We start from the raw sequence: 20,747 nt of genomic DNA, 5'->3' as shown, positions 1-20,747 counted from the left end.
GTGTTAAACACTGACCATCTAATATAGCGACATAAACACATAACAACAGGAAGGGATTATTCCGTTTCTCTACTCTATTCTGCAGGAGTGGACTCAGTATGAAATTATATTCGCTAGGAATTTACATCACAATTATAACCTATAAATATGAGCTGCAATTTAAATCGAATTCCCTGAGAGTAATAACGCACACGTAATTAAATTCCTGCATTGCTAAAAAGATCATCTGGAACTGATCTGAAACCAAAAAATTCAAACCGACAATCGTGTGCAAAAGTTTATACACCCTTAGGATAAATTAAAGAAGACAAGGACGTTTGATTTATAGCATGTAGTGACTTCTACAGGTTTTCCTTCATTCTCGCAAGCAACAAAATGGGCAAATAATGTATGCTAGGATGCTAATACGGAAAAAAAATAATAACTGTGATATAAATATTGTCTAAAACTCAGACGTGAGGTTTGAAGACCGGATGGGTTATGAGAGCTTTTTTAAAATATTTTTTGGTGACTTCATTTTTTTCAATACGTTGGCTTCATCACTTTTTTTTTTTTGAGTCCAATTATTTTTGTAGATATATTCTAACAGATGTGCATTTTCTCATTTTATATATTTAAAAATATCTCAAATATTTTTCGGTCTATGTTTCGTACACAAATTCTAACAGAGAAATGCATTTTCCTATTGATCATTTTACCAAAAAAAATGGCGGTGCAAATTTTTGCGGCTTTGAAATGATTTTGAAAATATTTTTTCGTTGTTTTTTTTTTTTAACTTTCTGTCTTGTTGCAGGATACATCCACATTTTACTTGTAATTCTTTGTATATATATAAATATATATGTGTGTGTGTGTGTGTATATATATATATATATATATATATATATATATATATATATATATATATATATATATACATTTATAAATCAACATGGCATCAGCTGTCACCAATATTAAAAGTAATAGGAAGTCAACAGGAAAACACACACACACACACACTCACATATATACATATATATGTATGTATATGTTGACTTGGCTTTACTTTTACTATCGTTGTCTTATTGCAGGATATATTCACATTTTAGTTAGAACGCTGGGGGCACAAACTTTTGCACTTCTGACATTATTTCTAAAACATTCTTTTCTGCTGACTTGGCTTTACGTTTAAGATTTAGAGCGTTACCGTTTCAAAAACCATGGGGATACAAACTTTTGCACTCAACAGTATGCGGTTAATCAGGTTTGGGGTTTATTTATTTATTTATTTATTTATTTTTAACGAATCTGTTTGCAAGAGCCAGCTTTCTGACAGATTCACACAAATGACAAATTACGACCTCACCGTTAACCAGTGGGGACAACACGAAGAGAAAAGGAAATGGAGGAAGGCAACAAGGAGAATGGAAACACAGTTTTCCAAAAGGTCACAACACTAGCACTGATGGAAAAAAAAAAAAAAAATCTGCTACAGATATCAGAATGACAGGTGATCAAACAAATAAGAGTGTTAAGCGAGCTGCACCTCAAAGGTCAGTCATTGTCCCCATCTGCTAGTGAGTCATTATCCAGAGCGGAGATGTCACAATGAACGCGCAATACAGGATAAATACAGCATTCTGTATGACTCATGTGATCATATTTATATAAAGATTGCTTCTGGCGGTTTTAATACCAAGTTACTGACATAACACACTAAGCCATAGATTTTTTGTTGTTGTTGTTGTTATTTATTGTTATTGTCCCAGGGTGACTTTAACATTTTATAACAACTGACTTTATATCTTAGTGCACTTCTGGTAAGTCAATCACGTTACACTGATGCTGGTAAACATAGAAACGTTATTTAATGATAGTGTCAGAGAAATAAGCATAATTCCGCCGTTACATTGTTGCAATTATGTTATTACATAGTTATTAATAAGTATTCATTAGCATCTTATAAGCAGAAAAAAAACAAACGGGCATTACTTAAGCGCTTGAAGTCCAGACAAAACTCCAAAAATGAAAAACCATCCCTATGTACCATTGTTATACAACAGAGTTTCATCTCAATGTCTTATGTCATGACATTGCAGAGTAAGTCAGCCCGAAAAGTGACGTAACTCATAAAACATCTATGTCACTTGACTCAGGTGTTATGCTGACTTGACACAAAAACGCTAAAAGAAGTCTTTATGTCAGCTGACACTCAATAGAATAAGCCTTCATAAATATCTCTTCAGGTTGTCACCGACGGCGTACGTCGGCGTTATGAAGTGCTATTAACACTTCATATCGACCAAATTTCACAAAAATGACGAAAGCATGACGAAACCCTAATGTCAGCTAATATCACCCACTTGAAGAAGCTTTAATAAATGTTTACGCTGGTTTATACCAGTTATCACAGCTGACTTATGTAGATGTTAAGAAGTGTCATAAACACTGCCCTTAAGTAAAGTGTTACCCATAATTGTGATTGTTATTGTGTTCACAACTAATACGTACAATATATAACAGCAATAACACGTATGGGTAAGACTTTACCTGACAATAGTGTTTATTCGGGTTTATGTCAGTTGTCATTAATGACTTGTGTAGGAGTCATGAAGCGTTATAAATACCACCATTAATTAATGTATTACCCATCATCATCATCATTATTATTATTATTATTATTACATTTAGATCTAATATGTACTGTTTATAACAAGTATATAGGTAACACTTATATAAGGGTAGTGTTCATGTGGGTTTATGCCAGTTGTCATAAACGACTTATGTAGGTGTTATGACATGTGAAAAATACTTCCCTTAAGTAAAATATTACTAATGATTGTATTTGCTTAGCAAATAATACACTTATTAGTAATACGTATTTAACAACAGTAGCGATTACGGGTAAGACTTTACTAAAGGTTAGTGTTCTTGTAGGTTTATGCCAATTGTCATGAATGGCTTCTGCAGGTGTTACGCAGTGTTCTAAACGCAACATTTACTCATAACATAAGTGTTACTCATAACTGCTATCGTTGTTGCATGTGTATTAGCTGTAAACGTAACATGCTATGAGTGAACACGTCCAACTTAGCCCGCACTGAACTGTTATAAAGCAGTTTGAACTTTTAAAACTAATCTTTCGCAATATCCATGCAGAGCTCCTAATCATAATGATGACGCGCTGAGCGAAACTGCCAGAGAGGGCCCGAGGCACACGGTTAGGGTTGTATTAGGGTTACCGCTGATAGACAGAACACAGTAGACTCTTTGAAAAGACCTGGCCATGTGCGCTATGATGGAATGACTTCTACCAGTAATAAATCCTGCCAACATTAATCCCAGCTGTATGTACGTGTATGCAATAATTTCTTTTACAACTTTGGCATTACCTGGCTCTCAAACATGCCAAGTACTTGCTCTAACGGTTGCATGTCAGCTGGGTCATTAATACATCTCTGATATATATCCGTGCTAGAAAAGCAGGAGGTTGGATCTGATGGCTTCACGCCGTTACAATTTCCTCAGGCAGATTTTGCCTTGGCCGAGCGCCAAATCTCATCTGCGCCTCCAGGAGCATGGGAAGAAAGATAGTACTCCATTCTCTTTCTATTTACCTTCTTTCCTTGCTCTGTTTGTCAGAGCCCTGTGGTGTAAACAAAGAAGGCTGTTTTCCAGCCATTTCGGAAAGGGAACATGGGGTTCTTGTAGGGCTGTGGATAATGGGGACGTAATCCATTTCTCTCGTTCTGTCCTTCGTTCCTCCCTCCCTCCTTCTCTTTCTCTCTTTCCCTCGCTCTCTCCCTCCCTCCCTCCCATCACAGTTTGCCAGGTGGTTCAATTTTATTTCCTACACACATTCACCTGATCGCATTTCTCTCTTCCGAGCCAATCCTGCCCCCCGGCTCTCCAGTGGAGGGGTTGCGAGGGCTCTGGGAAAGATCACACCTCCGTCCTCTGGGACAGAGAATGGAAACCAGCGCAGACAAAGTCAACAAAAACGTAGCTTAATATTTGACATTCGTTTGAAATCTGAGAAAATGAAGTTCATGTGCTAGTAGAGGGATGTATCGATATACCGAATTATAGGCCCTTCTGTGGAGTCGTTCATTCTGCAGCAGTCACTTTATCCTGGTTAGGGTCACGGTCAATCTGGAGCCGGGAATACTGGGAGCGATGTAGGGACACACCCCGGAGGGTACCATGCAAGCACTCGTTCACACCGAGGGTCGATTTAGAGTCACCAATCCAAGTGGTGTTTTTGAGACGTCTGAGGAATCCAAAGGCAACTTCCTTTTGAAACTGACAATCAATGGACACGTTTCATAGCTGTCTAAGCAAGCCTACAATCTGAGAGACAAAAGGGTTTCTCAAGAGTTAAGCGTTCTAGCTTCTTAAACAGGACCTAAATTGGAGCCCTTTGAAAGGGCACCCCTCCCGCTTAACAAAAGCTTGATGGGTCATTCAAGCCTGAACATTTAAAGGGGGATTTCAATCAGTTTTACGAGAGTCTAACCACACTCTCATTCAGGTGTGCCTTGCAAAAATGACAGCAGCTTGTGAAGCGTGTCCAATGGAAGCTCGAAAGAGGGAGAAAGGCTCTTATCTGAAAGCCAGCGTGAGGATTCGACATGTCTGGGGTATGCAGAAGTATGACAGCTGTGATTATCTCATGACATGGCTGCTGAAATTCCACTGAATCACTTGCATATGATACCGTTCAGAATTACTGACTGAACAAGACTGATGTGTTTTTGCTTATGTCAGAACATGTGAAAGCATGTTTTCTCACAGTAGGGGATGCCACTTATGTTACAGAAGTTATGATTATGATTATAATTTTAAGCCAATTAGACCACGTTGATATAAACGGTTGTCACAGGCGGTCATTTGGCACTAACAAGCTATGTTCCCGTAGAATTTAGCAAAAATGTACTGAAGCTTTACTTTAAGACTAAAACGTCTGACACGTTGTAAAACGTCCAAGGAAACTAGATACCTGCTACTGAAATCTGACAACAATTGCACTACAAAAAAATCATTCCCTCATTCGATATATTCATATTTTCTTACATGAGGCACGGTGGTGAAGTGGGTAGTGTTATCACCTCACAGCTCCAAGGTCCCCGGCTCGATCCTGAGTTCAGGTTCAGGCTTGAATGAAGCATCGAGTCTCATTCAGACGTCCAAGTAAAATCAATTTAAGAAGCTAGAACCCTTAACCGGTCAAGGAACTCAGACACTTCTGAAACTTGAAACTCAGTGTTCAGTATTTATGCAAAGTTAAGAAGAAATGTCATTTTATTTCGAAATGAAATCCCAGCGAGCCTCACAGCTCCAAGATTCCCAGTTCAATCAGACTTCCTCCGACCTCCCGAGAGTACGCCAGTATGAACTATGCTAAATCACCGTAGATATGAATGTGAGTACGCAAAAAATGTGAGTTCTACAATATCCTCATGACTCATCCCGGGAGTATTCCCGCCGCCTCACGCCCAGGGTTCCCAGGGTTCCCAGGGTTCCCAGGGTTGGCTTTGAATCCACGGCAACCCTGACTAGCATGAAGCGCTCACTGAAGATGAATGAATGAATGTTTCTCGCGTTCACCCAGGAGCTGACTGCAGGTCTTTCACTCTCGCTCATCACGTTATCACAATTCCCCCCAGTGCTAAAATCAGGTATTAGACCTAAATCCACTGTTCCGATCTCAGGCAGCGATTTAGACTACGCAGTATTTTTGCCTGCCACGAGCTTTCAAATGCGTTCACGCGTCTGAAAGAAAACTAGTTTATTACCCGTCACGCATGGCTCGGATGAGACAGACGTAAAAGCCGGCGCACTGGGATGTTTATGTCGACGTGATGTGCTGGGTTTTATCACTACGACGATCAGCGAGGCTGTACAAGGCCACACTGCAGAAGAAAGAAGAAGAGTCCAGACTTTCTGTCCAGCGTGCGGCTCTACGCGTCGGAAATATTACAAGGTACAAGCGCGCTAAATTCATAAGAAAATCTTCTGTGTTGTTATTATCACAACAACCCGATTACTCATAACTCAGTGACAAGATCTTACACACAACCACTGTATACATGCTCACCTCATACATGCATACACACACACACACACACACACACAGAGAGAGAGAGAAAAGGACTAGAAGACAACGTCCTGATGCTATCCTGACTGTACACAGCTGTCCTGAAAGAATTCAACACACTGACAACACACACACACTATACACACATTACTGAGACACACAAGGTTTAGAAGTGAACAGGACACTGTTTAACAAGACAAGGTCTAAGCCTGTATAAACAGACCATGTGTAGAACTAAACAAAATACACACACACACACACACACACACACACACACCAGACGAGACAAAATGTCCCCACAAGGACAAAAGTATCTGATATTCCTATACCTTATATAAAAACCAAGATTAAAAAACTATGCACATATACCTACACACACACACACACACACACACACACACACACACACACACCAGACGAGACAAAATGTCCCCACAAAGACAAATCGTCTGATATTCCTATACTTGATATAAAAACCAAGATAAAAACCATGCACACACACACACACACACACACACACACACACACACACACACACACTACTGGAATACCCTTGTGCTGTTGTAGCAACATCATCATAACAACTGCACTAGAAACATTTTCACTTGACAGATTGCACACACACACACACACACACACACACACACACACACACACACACTTTTTACCAGTTCTGTAGAAAGGAGCGATGGAGCAGATTATCATTAAACACCAGATTATAAATATTGATTTTCCTTCCACGCATAGTCGCGTCAGTGTGTGTATTCAGGTAGAACACATATCCGGTCAAAGCTCGTTTCAGTCCGGTTTCTGTATGATTACATTTCAACACATCCCTGTTTGCTTACTCACCGAACTGGCACCCACTTGGGACACACTTACTGCTCCAGAATTAATGGCACCCTTGATAAACAGGGCTAGAAAAGCTTATGAATAAATGACTGTGGTTATCTTAACAGCACCCTGACAATATGAGAGAAAGCTACCCATTCACCGAAGTGCATTTATTCTAAATGATCAAAATATACTGTATATTTTCACAAAACCCACATGTGTCACAATTATTGGCATCTCTATGTATATTGACAGCCAGTATAACGGCACTAAATCTCCTATAACGGGTGATGAGACTGGAGAACACGTAGCGACGAATCCGAGAGTACCCTTCAACACAGAATCTCTTTATGTTCTCGGTACGGTTTATATCAGGGGACCCGGATGGCTGTGTGACAAGCTTGGTCACTGAACCATGGTTAGAATGGTAGGGAAAGTGTCGGAAAGGTTTTTTCACCAATTCATGGGGGAAAAAAAAGTCCATGAACCATATTATGCTGTGGACCTGGGTAGAACATAAGACTTTAAATTCTCCTCTCATCCTCATCCTCATTGTAGTATTTGAAAAAAAAAATCGCGCAAAATCGAACAAACTCCGCATTATTCCGCAGAGCGTGCTTTTTTTAAACTGTAGCTACCGCAGATCTGAGCCGAGACGCGTCGTGTGACGTCATCACCGTGCCCGTTCATCCGACGCCCTCTTCGAATTCAGAGTACAGCTAAAAGGTCTCGTTTACCAACAAACATGTTTGCGAAAGACAATTCTGTGTGACTGCAATTTCGTAGATTCAAGTAGATTCCCGCAAAAAAAAAAAAAAGCACAAAATACTCAAAATCGATCATTTCTGGCCGCTACGATCACGAAAAACTGCGTGAAATATTACGAAGTTTAAATCGTATCATACGAAGCCCATTAGTTGTAGACTCCTCTATAATACAACCTTCACGTTTTCCTTATAGGGACATTTTAAGGTTCTACATAGAAACCTACAGCTAATGCGCTTTATCTGAAGTTTGACTTCGTAACCATGCTTAGTTAATTTTCCAAGATGAGGAGCTCGAATATTTTAAAGACGATCCAATCGATGTACGAGTAAAATCTTGGCTGTGATTTAGTAAACATTTCTAAAACCAGCATGACTTCCCTAGCAGATCTTCTGTAACGGTTTATTAAAACACACACATGCATTTATGGAAATTATTTCGCTGAAGGCAGCTCCTTGGACCAGAGCCTAGCTACAGAGCTAGAGACATTACTTCAGAAAGGGGAAATTCATCGATTTTTCATTTTCGTTACCCTTTCTGGTCTGATTAGTAAAATGATTATGAAAGCAGAATGTTTAAAGACGATTGGACAGAGAAGTATATGTTTATTTTCCCTGCATGGAATTTGAAATATCTCAGTGTCTATGAAGCATAACCACGTCGAGGCATGTTATTTATCGCCATCAACTAATCCGTAATGGTTAGGCATTTAAAAGGTAACTGTTGTCACCATTCAGGTCAATTTTATGTAACTGGACCTTTAGATTGGAGTTGAATATCCTTGGTGTGGGGCTGCGGGATCAGAAGGTCGTGAGTTCAAATCCCAGCACTGCCAGGACACTGAGAATTACTGGGCCCTTGAGCTGTAATGTAAGTCGCATCGGATACGGGCATCTGCCAAATGTAAATGGAATGCAAATGGTGTATATATAGCATACCGGTGCCATTGACTGATCCCACACACACACACACACACACACACACACCTAAATCTTAACAATATCTGATATTCCGACTATTCAAGGTCCTGACCGTTAGCAAGGCCGTGAAAAATCTAATCTCCAGTCTCAAAAAAAATTTGGCAATTTGTGTGTGTGTCAGGTGCCTGGCGTCTGGGTGGAGAGCGGCTGCCTCTCACGTTGTCACACACCGAAGGCTATTGCTGTAAAGATTAGCCTTTACAGAGTCAGTAATAGATTTCTTGATTAGACATTTGTGCATGGATTAATCCAGGGCACATAAAAACATAAAATCTGCCTCTCTCTCTCTCTCTCTCTCACACACACACACACACACACACACACACACACACACACACACACACAAAGAAAGCAGCAGCTCACAGTCACCGCTGATCTGCCAGAGTCCTTCAGTTTACAGCCTATTATACCACTCACAGGTGAAATGCCGAGTGTCTAAGTCTCTCTCACTCACACACACACACACACACACACACACACACACACACACACTGCATACACAGTAGCACAATCTCAGGAACAATTACTTTACTTCCAATGTCAACACCAGACATTTAACGATGTGTTAAAAGTGACTGGGAGTGAACAGTCCAGCCAGTACCAGTCACTCAGACCAGAGAGACTTCAACTTCAGTCTCTGTGCAAGTCAGGCCCAAAACCCAGCAGCATGCACTTATGGATTTATATATAGATGGGATTCTCCATCATGAACATCAAAAAAACTGAAACCTAAATGAATGGATGCTGCAAAGCTGGCACTGAGTGTAATCACGTCTATAAATACTATAAATATATGACGAAAGTGTAAGCTTTATAGTGCGTTTCTACAGCAGGTTCAGTGAGCATGCGTATATCATCACCAGCCATATGAATCAGACAGAACAACCAAATCATGAATATAATCATATAATCCATATTTAATAAGCAGTACTGGTCTGAGTTATTAAGGCATGCTGCTTGCTGGGGTGGGGTGTAATTCATCTCTACTTCTGTATACATGATATAAGGATTTCTATAATATATATGCTATATTTCTATATCAGCTAGGACTGGTGTTCAGAGTTTTACATTAAGCTACTAAAACTGCATACTGTTGCTCAAAATGCCATATCAAAAAACATCCACAGAATCAAATACATGAATTTGGATTCATTTGATTCATTGATTCATTTGATCAGCCATGTTATATGTTTATATTAAAAAGATGTGTGAGCTGATGTTTTAGACACACACGCACGCGCGCGCGCACACACGCACTCACACACACACACATGCGATTTGCGATTCGTGGTTGCGAATCGATTCCTTTTGATTCGTTCAAAAAGAATCGATTCGTTGAGAGAATCGATCGTACAGTTAGCGGGCATCAATTTCTGCTGCGTCCCACCGCGCGTGCTGCTGTAGCTTACTAAGAACTGCGTGAGAAACGTACGCCACCTTTGGGACCTAGAGAGTGGACATAGTCTGAGAGAGACAGAGAAGGAGAGAGAGAGAGAGAGGGAGAGAGACATGCAGACAGACAGACAGATAGATAGATAGATAGATAGATAGATAGATAGATAGATAGATAGATAGTTAGCCAGACATACAAACAGATAGACAGATAGAGAGAGAAACAGACAGACAGATAGATAGATATACATACAAATAGGTAGATAGACAGATAGAAACACAGACAGAGAGAAAGACAGAAACAGACAGTCAGATAGATAGATAGATAGATAGATAGACAGACAGAGAGAGTAAGACAGATAGATAGACAGATAGCCAGACATACAAACAGATAGAGATATAGAAAGAAACAGACAGACAGAGAGAAAGAGAGACAGACAGACAGACAGACATATAGATAGATAGATAGATAGATAGATAGATAGATAGATAGACAGACAGACAGACAGACAGACAGGCAGATAGACAGATAGATAGATAGATAGACAGATAGATAGATAGATAGGTAGATAGATAGCCGCAAACGTTAAATAAAGGGTGCAGATATAGCCTTATTATGCATAATGATACATAATTATGAGTGGCGCATAACAGTTAGATGAATATTCAAGAAGCGTGTCTGTTAAATCCGTGACGACCATCCTACACAAATTCTACACACATCCTACACAAATTCTACACACATCCTGCACAAATTCTACACACATCCTGCACAGATTCTACACACATCCTACACAAATTCTACACACATCCTGCACAAATTCTACACACATCCTGCACAGATTCTACACACATCCTACACAGATTCTACACACATCCTACACAAATTCTACACACATCCTACCCACATTCACATTTTCCAACTGCTTCCGGTGGTTTGCTGTTTAAATTTCAGCACACAGACCACACACTGTATGACTTTTTTTTTTTTTTTTTTAAACTTTCCAAACGACTGCACGATTCCCGACTCAACCGCGTAACAGGAAATGAAAATAAAAACACGACTGCACTTGCTGTTCCTCCCTCCTTGCGCGCAAAGTGCCGATTTAAACCTGCGCACTAAAAAAAATCCCCAGTGTGGATTTCACACACAGAGTGTGTGATTAAATAAACAGGGTAGGAGTTACTTCAACACTGCAGGTGTTTCATCCGCACTGGGCTTTTTAGTTTCTATTCTGAATGATGTATATTTGATTTCCTATGCCGTAGTAGCTCCACCACATCGCGCTCCACGCCGTGCGCACGGGGAAGTCGCGTTTCCCCGCCAGCGCGAAAGCGCATCTATATCCAAGAGCGCATGGGGTGAATAAAGAAATATATAAATAAATCCATTACAGCAGTTTTTTAACCCCTAACTTCACACATGTCGTGGCGTGCTTATTTCCTGCCTCGTACAGGATGTATAGTATATTCTACACGCTCAGAATCAGGTCGGGTTTGTTTTTTTTTTTTGTTTTTTTTGCGACATCTAACGCTTAACGCGCATTTTTTTTAAATCCTCATCCTCATGTGCTATATGATATGCTGGTGATATCATCACTCTGTGGCGAATATGCTTGAACACTAAGACCACAGCCTATCACAGGCGAAGTTCTGCACCGTTCCTCGTGGTGTTCGGAGAAGAACGCGTAAGGGTGAGAGTGTTCCCGTTACGCCGTGAGTATGAAGAGTGTCATGCCTCTCGAAAATGCCGCATCGGTGCTAAAAGGTGAGGAGCATCTCACCGGACTCAACTCCGCACCGCAGAGTCTTGCACAGTAGAGAAATCCTGCCATCACGCGCATCACCGCATTACCGAAGTTCCACTCGAGGAACGCGCGTTTTCCGTGCAGGCGTAATAACGATGATGATGATGGTGACGATGGTTTCACATTCAAATCACCGATAATTCAAAGCTGTGCGTGAAAACAGTGCTCAAGCAGGCAGCGGATGAAGCATGTGGTGTGTGTGTGTGTGTGAGGATGTGTGTGTCCTCTCTCTCTCTCTCTCTCTCTCTCTCGCTCTCTCTCTGGGCGCGGATGGTGCAGTGCTCTCCCGCAGCGCTCCCGCATGCACAGGTAAAATATATCTATATAGATAAATAACAGCATACGCATACACCTGCGCTGAAGAGCTCAGAGATCGTGTAAAGACCGGGTGAGGAATTGGTGTGTGTATCCTTGTTCGCTTACCTGTGCTGCGGGTTTGGACTTCACCACCAGCACCTCCGCCGCTGCCGCCGCAGTCGCGTGCACGTTGCGGATAGATAGCTACAGATACACACACACATACACACGCGCGCGCGCGCGCGCACACACACACACACACACACACACACACAGAGAGAGATATGCACAGTCGCACAGCAAACTCCGCTTGACACTTTTTCTTTTGGATCTGGGGTGATGAATGCAAACCCAAACGCAGAAATTCCACAAAACGTTGTCACGGAATTAAATAATAAAAGAAAAAAATCCAAGTCGTTTTAAATCCCGCGTGAGCGCGAGGCGTCCGCGAGGCGTTCCCGCGGCAACTTTTCGGTTTTTTTTTTTTTTCTTCTCAAGACACACTCTTGCTGCTGGTGAGTGCCATCGCAGATCCGTGCAGGGTTTAGAGAAATGGCCGCGTCCGGAAACTCCGACGTGTGTGTGTGTGTCTCTCTCTCGCTCTCTATCTTAGCTCCACGGGAAACACACACACACTGCTGCGCAGATCCGCGAGACACACCGAAGAGAGGAGAGACGAGCGCGTGCTTCTTTCCAGAGTTTGCCGTTTGGCGGCTGACTCCAAAGTGACCGGCGACTGGTCTCCTCTCAAACACCCTCCTCCTCCTCTCCTCCTCCCTCCCCTCCTCCTCCCGGCTCCGTGTGTGTGTGTGTGTGTGTGTGTGCGCGCGGCGCAGCTGATTGGCCTAATTGCAAAAGACTTGAGCGCGCGTGTATTACCGCAGAGGCTCACCGGTTACTCAGTGACGCGCTCGCGGCTCCTCGAACGGATTTCTGGGGGATACCGGGAAACGGAATGAGGGTTGAATTTAATGCCAAGGGAGGAAGAAATAAAAATATATCTCATATCTCTTGTGCAGATCAGGTGGAGATTAGTGTGTGAATAATAGACGTGTCGACGACGTGTTAAGGAGATTAGCTCGTGACAAAAGTTATTTTATTCATCACGTCATCTGGCTGCTATAATAATAATAATAATCATCATCATCATCATCACCATCATCCTTGTCATCATCATCACCATCATCATCACCATCATCAACATCATCATTATTACCTTCATCACCCCATAATCATCATCACCATCATCATCCTTATCATCATTATAACCATCATCATTATTATTAACATCATCACCCAATGACCATCATCATCCTTGTCATCATTATCACCATCATCATCACCATCATCATCATCATCACTATCATCCTTGTCATCATCATCACCATCATCATCACCATCATCATCATCATCTTCACCATCATCAACATCATCATTATTACCTTCATCACCCCATAATCATCATCACCATCATCATCCTTATCATCATTATAACCATCATCATCATTATTAACATCATCACCCAATGACCATCATCATCATCATCATCATCCTTGTCATCATCATCACCATCATCATCATCATCACTATCATCTTCATCATCATTATTACCTTCATCACCCCATAATCATCATCACTATCATCATCCCATCATTATTACCATCTTCATCATCACCATCATCTTCATCATCACCATCTTCATCATCACTGTCATCACCATCATTATCATTATTATCATCACCCCATAATCATCCTCATCCTCCTCCTCCTCATCCTCCTCCTCCTCATCATCACCATAATCATCATCTTCATCATCACCATAATCATCATCACCATCATCATCCTTATCATCATTATAACCATCATCATCATTATTAACATCATCACCCAATGACCATCATCATCATCATCATCATCCTTGTCATCATCACCATCATCATCATCATCACTATCATCTTCATCATCATTATTACCTTCATCACCCCATAATCATCATAACTATCATCATCCCATCATTATTACCATCATCATCATCATCATCATCTTCATCATCACCATCTTCATCATCACTGTCATCACCATCATCATCATTATTATCATCACCCCATAATCATCCTCCTCCTCCTCCTCCTCATCCTCCTCCTCATCATCATCACCATAATCATCATCTTCATCATCACCATAATCATCATCACCATCATCCTTATCATCATTATAACCATCATCATCATTATTAACATCATCACCCAATGACCATCATCATCATCATCATCATCATCCTTGTCATCATTATCACCATCATCATCATCATCATCATCATCATCATCATCACCACTATCATCTTCATCATCATTATTACCTTCATCACCCCATAATCATCATCACCATCATCATCCCATCATTATTACCATCATCATCATCACCATCATCTTCATCATCACCATCTTCATCATCACTGTCATCACCATCATTATCATTATTATCATCACCCCATAATCATCCTCCTCCTCCTCATCCTCCTCCTCCTCATCATCACCATAATCATCATCTTCATCATCATCTTCACCATCGTCATCATCATCACCATCTTCACCATCATCATCATCCTCCTCATCATCACCATAATCATCATCATCTTCATCGTCATCATCATCACCATCATCTTCACCATCGTCATCATCATCACTATCATCACCATCATCATCATTATCATCACCCCATAATCATCATCATCATCATCCTCTTCATTTTCATCATCATCATTACCATAATCATCTTCATCGTCATCACCATCATAATCATCCTCATCATCATCACCATCATAATCATCACTATCATCACTATCATAATCATTATCACCATGTTTTATCTTATTTTTAACTCAGATGAATTAGAGGACAAGATAAGATCTGCTAGACAAAAGCATAGAATAGGTTCTTACCTTATTCCAGGGTACTGAATCCTCATCACTGGGGAATAGAGAGCGCTTGTAGGCAGTCTAGTTGGTTTCTTTGAAGAAGATACTAAGATAATAAGCCTTGTCTATCGTTCTAACTCCATTAAACCACTCTGTAAACAACAATTGGTCTTTTCTCGAAGCTCCTCTCTCACGTATTCGTTTTTATTAAAGAATAAAAGTTGCTATAGTAAAAGAAAATATTCCAAATTAAACAGAGATCAATTCTCTATTTAACAATAACTAGATCTACTTAAAGCTTGTACTTAATAAGTACCAAGCCTGGCTGTCTCCTCAGCGAATGACCTTCACCTGAGGTTCTGCAAAGCTTGGTTTAAAACATGACAGGTATATATACTGTTTAACATGGCTAGAACCTCCTACTACATCCTAACCAAAAGTATAACCTGATCATACTGATTTTGACGTGTGAATTTTCATGTCACGGTTAGGTTCCGAAACTCAGCAGTGCACTCATGTACTCCGCTCTCGGAGGTTTCTGAGGCCTCGTTGGGGTTTCTCATATCCTGTTTGCTGTGCAGGGGAAGTCCAAGGATCTCTTCACTGCTGCGGATTCTTCTCTTGTCTTGTCCTGCTTCCAGTGTCTTCTGTGCTTGCTGCGTCCCTGCTTTCCCCGCTGTTCCGCGCAGGCGTTTTCTCTCCTTCTTTTTCTGTCTTGGGGTGAGTGTGAATGCTGCTGCTTTTTTGTGGTTTTTCTATGAAGTCATGCAGAGTAAGATTTTGTATAGGCTGGGTGTGATATGGCATGACGTATATCGCATTTGTACATCATCATCATCATCATCATTATCATCATTTCTGACATATTTTACTACACTACATATCTTGCTGCTACCATTCTGTTTGTTTGTTTGTTTGTTTGTTTAGCACTCACTCACTTTATCCTGGTCAGGGTCAAGGTGGATCCCGAGTCTATTCCAGGAACACTGGGCATGAGACTGGAATACACTCTGGAGACACCAGTTCATCTCAGGATACCATGCACACACACATTCATGCCTAGAGGCAGTTTATCTTCACCAGTCCACCCACTGACATGTTTTTTTGGGTGGTGGGAGGAAACTGGAGAACCCAGAGGAAACCCATGTGGAGAAGCAAGTGAAACTAAACACACACAGTAACCTGAGATAAGAACCCTGGCACTGAGAGGCACCACCCTTTATTTATTTGTTTATTGAGCAATGATGTACAGGATTATAATGATATACTACTGCTTGTATATACATATACACATATATATATATATATATATATATATATATATATATATATATATATATATATATATATAATATGTTTTTGTTTTGCCATGAAGGGTATTTGTGTATTTACTCAACCATAATTAGTGATAGAACACTGATGGTAATTGATCGTAAACAAAAAAACAAAGGTGGAGAACAGTGCAAAAGTTTGCATCCCCATCCATGTCAGAGGTCTTGTGCCACAGGTTCTACATCTGTCGTGACACACTAAATGGCTGATGGGTGTCAGTTTCTTTGTCTTTGGCTTAATTTTTTCCGGTGTGTAAAGTTTTGCACACAGCTTTATATAAAGTGCAAGCGCTTTCTTTTCATTCCAAAGCATCCTTACATTCTTGCATCACAGCACCACCTGCAGGCCGGAAATATATCGCATTTAACACCCTGTAGACTCTCCTGTCAGGTGACCAGAGAGAGAGAGAGAGAGAGAGAGAGAGAGAGAGAGAGAGAGACAAAAAGAGAGACATGCAGACTGACAGAGACAGAGTGAGAGAGACAGTGAGAGAGATAGAAAAAGAGACAGAAAGAGAGAAAGAAACAGAGAAAGATAGAGAAAGAGACAGAAAGAAAGACTGATATATATATATATATATATATATATATATATATATATATATATATATATATATATATATATATAATTCATGGCCTTTATGTAAGACAATAGACATTGTTTATTTAAATATTAACTCATTAACCTACACACTGAGAAATACTTGACTCTGAGTTATGACAGAGATTTGTGTCGGCTAGTTAGAGATGTATGAGATGACGACCGCGATGGCGTTAGTCTGAAAGTTGATGTTTTGGCAGCTGAGCTGTTTGAACAGAGTGTACAGATCAGGACTTCGCTCTCTTTAAGTAGAGACGAAGCGAGGGCTAAATTCTCACCGCACCTCTATCAACACTGCAGAGTGAAAACAGACCATGTCGATGGAGAAAAGGCATTTTTCAAAATGAATCTAGAAATGAAAGAAGAGTGTGTTGGTTAGAAGCATTGTCGTGCAAGTCGTTCAGGGTGGATTGGTCATTTAAGGGAAGCGTGCACGTATCGTACACACTGCCGTAATTTCAATTAGACTCCCAAAATGTCTCAAGAAGCCTTAGCGTTCACATAAGGATTTAATATATTTTTCCGTGCTTTATTACATTTCTTGATGAGCTCTTGGGCCATTAAAAAATATTAGACTGCTCTACAGCTCTTATTTCTGCTTATTCCTCCCTACAACACTGCAGAGTACAAATAATGGTGCATTTGCTCAATGATTTTGTAAGAAATCATTATTTTAGCATTTCCCCCCTCTTAGTGCTGCTAAATGATGGAAAGTGACACGACATTTGCTAATAATGTTAGTGAAAATAGGCCTAGAGTGTTTTAGCCTGCTATTATAAACCCCAGCTGGGGACAAATCCTTTCGTCTTCAGGCAGAGTGGTGGCTAATCCAGAGGATCTCTACTGTAGTCCTGGTGACCTACTGACCCACAGCGTTTCAGGCTTTCTGTGCTTTAATACACTTGATCCAGGTCATCATCTAATGATCAAAACTTCATGAGCCGGATCGGGGGCGGGGGTGGGACGGAGCAGAGGAAAGTGGAGCTGAGAATCGCGGGTTTAGGCTGGAGATTGCCTGAAAATGGTGTATATTTAAGCAATATTGCACGAGCAAGTGTTGTTGTTATTGTTTTTTTTTTTTATCTCAGGGTTCTCAGGGTATGAGCCTTGTTACTAGTATTTCTTTTTGACTGTATTGTGAAATGTATATACATTTGTTTCTACTTATTTATTTCTGTTCATTTGTTCCCAAAACCTGTACCCCAGCTTTGTCAATACAAATGTTAATATTTCTCATGCCAATTAAGCAACCTTCTGACTTTGACTTGAGTGCAGTAATACTGAATATTGGCACGGCCAGTGCACGATAGTGCTTCTGTACAGCAGTTCTATAAACAATAAATTAATATCAGGTAAATGATATATATAGCCAAATTTTCTCTTTATTTTTTTAGCAGAAATAGATCCTGAAGAAGCTTCTGGAAAAATTGGCGTCCCTTCTTCCTTTTCATCTTCATCTGACGAGCTTTCACAGTTTAAATCAAACGTAACATTGTTGATGATGACACTAACTACTGTAGTAACGGTTTCAAACTAGGAAGTGGAATTTTTAGATGGTGAACACAGACAAGCGGAGTGATACACACAGTGAAACGTCCTGGTGCGGTTATACGAAATATAAGCTCTCTTGGAACGCCGCTCAACCGATCAGATTAGTGGAAATGAACTAACTGTCGTACGATATATTAAAGCACAATTAAACCTATATTTCAGTGCTCAACAAATGTTTATCTTCATAAAGTCCTCATTCTGAACTTCATACAGTTGAAAAAGTATTCAAATGATTTGATTAAATGTTGCTATTTGACAGATATAAGTCAATGTTCTGTCGATTTCCTCTTCTTTCTAGTATTCTCACTCCCTCTTTTCACTTCAGCGTTATCATTGCTCCTAGTGGTCGAAATGGGAACTGCAGAAAGCACCAATAGAGGTCCTTAGGGGGAAAGAATCATGCTGCTTCATAAGCAGAGGACAGAACAGATAATAACAAAACTTGGCAGGTTTTTACACCACAAATACTAGGCAACAAAGATATTGTCTTATAGCTCATAATTAAATCTATTAAAAATCTATTAAATGTATCCAAAACAGAGGCAAAGTGTAAGTTCTGGGAGACGAAAAGGTGAATTATGGTTGTAGATAATGTCATAAATGCATGTGGACCATGGTGAACCTGTGTCTCAAAGATGTTGTCTCCCATTTCCAGTCCCCGAGTTGTCTGGGCTAGGTTTAGGTCTTCGGTGTGGATTTTGACATGTAGATGATCTGGAAATTTTGCTGAAACTTGGAAACCCAGGTTAATGATGTTAGCTCTTCTGCATGGACCTCAACAGGAAGCGCACCGGCTGTATCAAACACAATCAAACAAAGGAATGTCTAAAACGTCTCAAAACTAGCTTCGCTGGATGACTGTATGTTGTTAACTCTAAGCTGCGTATTACGAGGTCGCTCTACAAACTCACTAGAGAGAAGTCTACTGTATAGCGTAAGTCTACTGTGATAACCTCTTGACTTCATCTTGTTTTGAGGCTGTTATAATAATAATAATAATAATAATAATAATAATAATAATAATGTCCTGCCTCACCAATATCTATAGTCATGAGCCACTGCTGCAGAGCCTTTAGGACAGAATTGAAAATATTCATGTATTGTATTTAATTCATTTTTATTTCATTGCTGTTTGGAAGTAATTTGTTTCATCTTACAGCACACTAGCTGTTATTTAGTCTTTTTATCCATGCCATATAAATAAAAGTGACTTTATTTGACTTCATATATATATATATTTAGAGGCATCATTGTTCTTCGGGTTATTGAAGTTCGGCTTTAACCTGCAAACCAGTAACACCAAGAACGCAATAATAAATATAGTAAAGCGATAAAATCAAACTGCAGAGACTTCTATCAAAAATAAAGTGATTAACAACCTCATGGAACACAACACAAATGCTTGAACTGTTGAAATATACTAGAGCAGCGGTGATCAGAAGGTCATGAGTTCAAGCCCCAGCGCTGCCAAGCTACCACTGCTGGGCCCTTCACCTTCAACTGCTCAGATGTATAAATGAGATAGATATAAGTTGCTTTGGATAAGAGCGTCTGCCGAATGCTGTAAATGTAAAAGTAAGTGTACTGAGTAAGAAAGAAAACAGGAAGCAGGTGTGGAAGATTTCAAGTGAGTTTGAGAGATGTAACGTCTGGGCTGGATGAGGATGGGAGTGGAGAGCCGTGGCTCCCGATGTAACATTATTCTCTATTCATGCCGGATGTTCTTGGTGCGTAGTGTTGGCTTTGAAATAAAAACATATAAAGAAGCATGATTTAAAATCTTGGTGCTCTTTATTTGACTGATGCTAGGTTTGGATTTTTATTGGTCCCTGAATATTTCCTGCAAGAAAACTTAAAAGTACTGCCTCACCACTGTACCAAACCTCAGATGTTATTCTGCAGTCAGGACGTCTACTAGAAATGATCTCTTTTTTTCATTTCCTTATGCCAAACCTCTGCGTCACATGATTAAATTTTCATTTTAATAACCAACCACTATATATTTGCATGGCCTTAGTGCAGATTTTATATTCTATATAAACAGAAGATGTGGGTTTTTTTTTTATTTTTTTATTTGTTCAAGTCATACTTTTCTTTAAATACTAAATAAATCAAAAGGAAACTAGGTCAGACTTTTCAGTTTCAGTTCAGTTTCTTAAATTTGCCATTTTGATTCAGTTCTCCCAGCAGGAAAC

The 20,747-nt window shown here is 40.1% G+C and overlaps 1 protein-coding gene across 2 annotated transcripts in view; it reads right to left on the bottom strand.

Moving 5' to 3' along the window:
- plxna4 (plexin A4) overlaps nucleotides 1-12,919 on the bottom strand; it is a 346,384-nt gene extending 333,465 nt beyond the window's left edge. The window contains exon 1 of one of the 2 annotated variants that reach the window (XM_017494514.3): nucleotides 12,279-12,919. The gene's annotated coding sequence lies outside the window, so the exon portion shown is untranslated. Of the gene's footprint in view, nucleotides 1-6,744; nucleotides 7,009-12,278 lie in introns of those variants that run through there. The other variant, XM_047162222.2, reaches the window with a different exon arrangement.
- Between the last annotated feature and the right edge of the window lie 7,828 nt (nucleotides 12,920-20,747).

The sequence above is a fragment of the Ictalurus punctatus genome, chromosome 19 (genome assembly GCF_001660625.3).
Source record: "Ictalurus punctatus breed USDA103 chromosome 19, Coco_2.0, whole genome shotgun sequence".
Classification (NCBI taxonomy): Eukaryota; Metazoa; Chordata; class Actinopteri; order Siluriformes; family Ictaluridae; genus Ictalurus; species Ictalurus punctatus.
The sequence above is the reverse complement of the archived record's forward strand: the minus strand, read 5'-3'. Positions and strand labels throughout refer to the sequence as shown.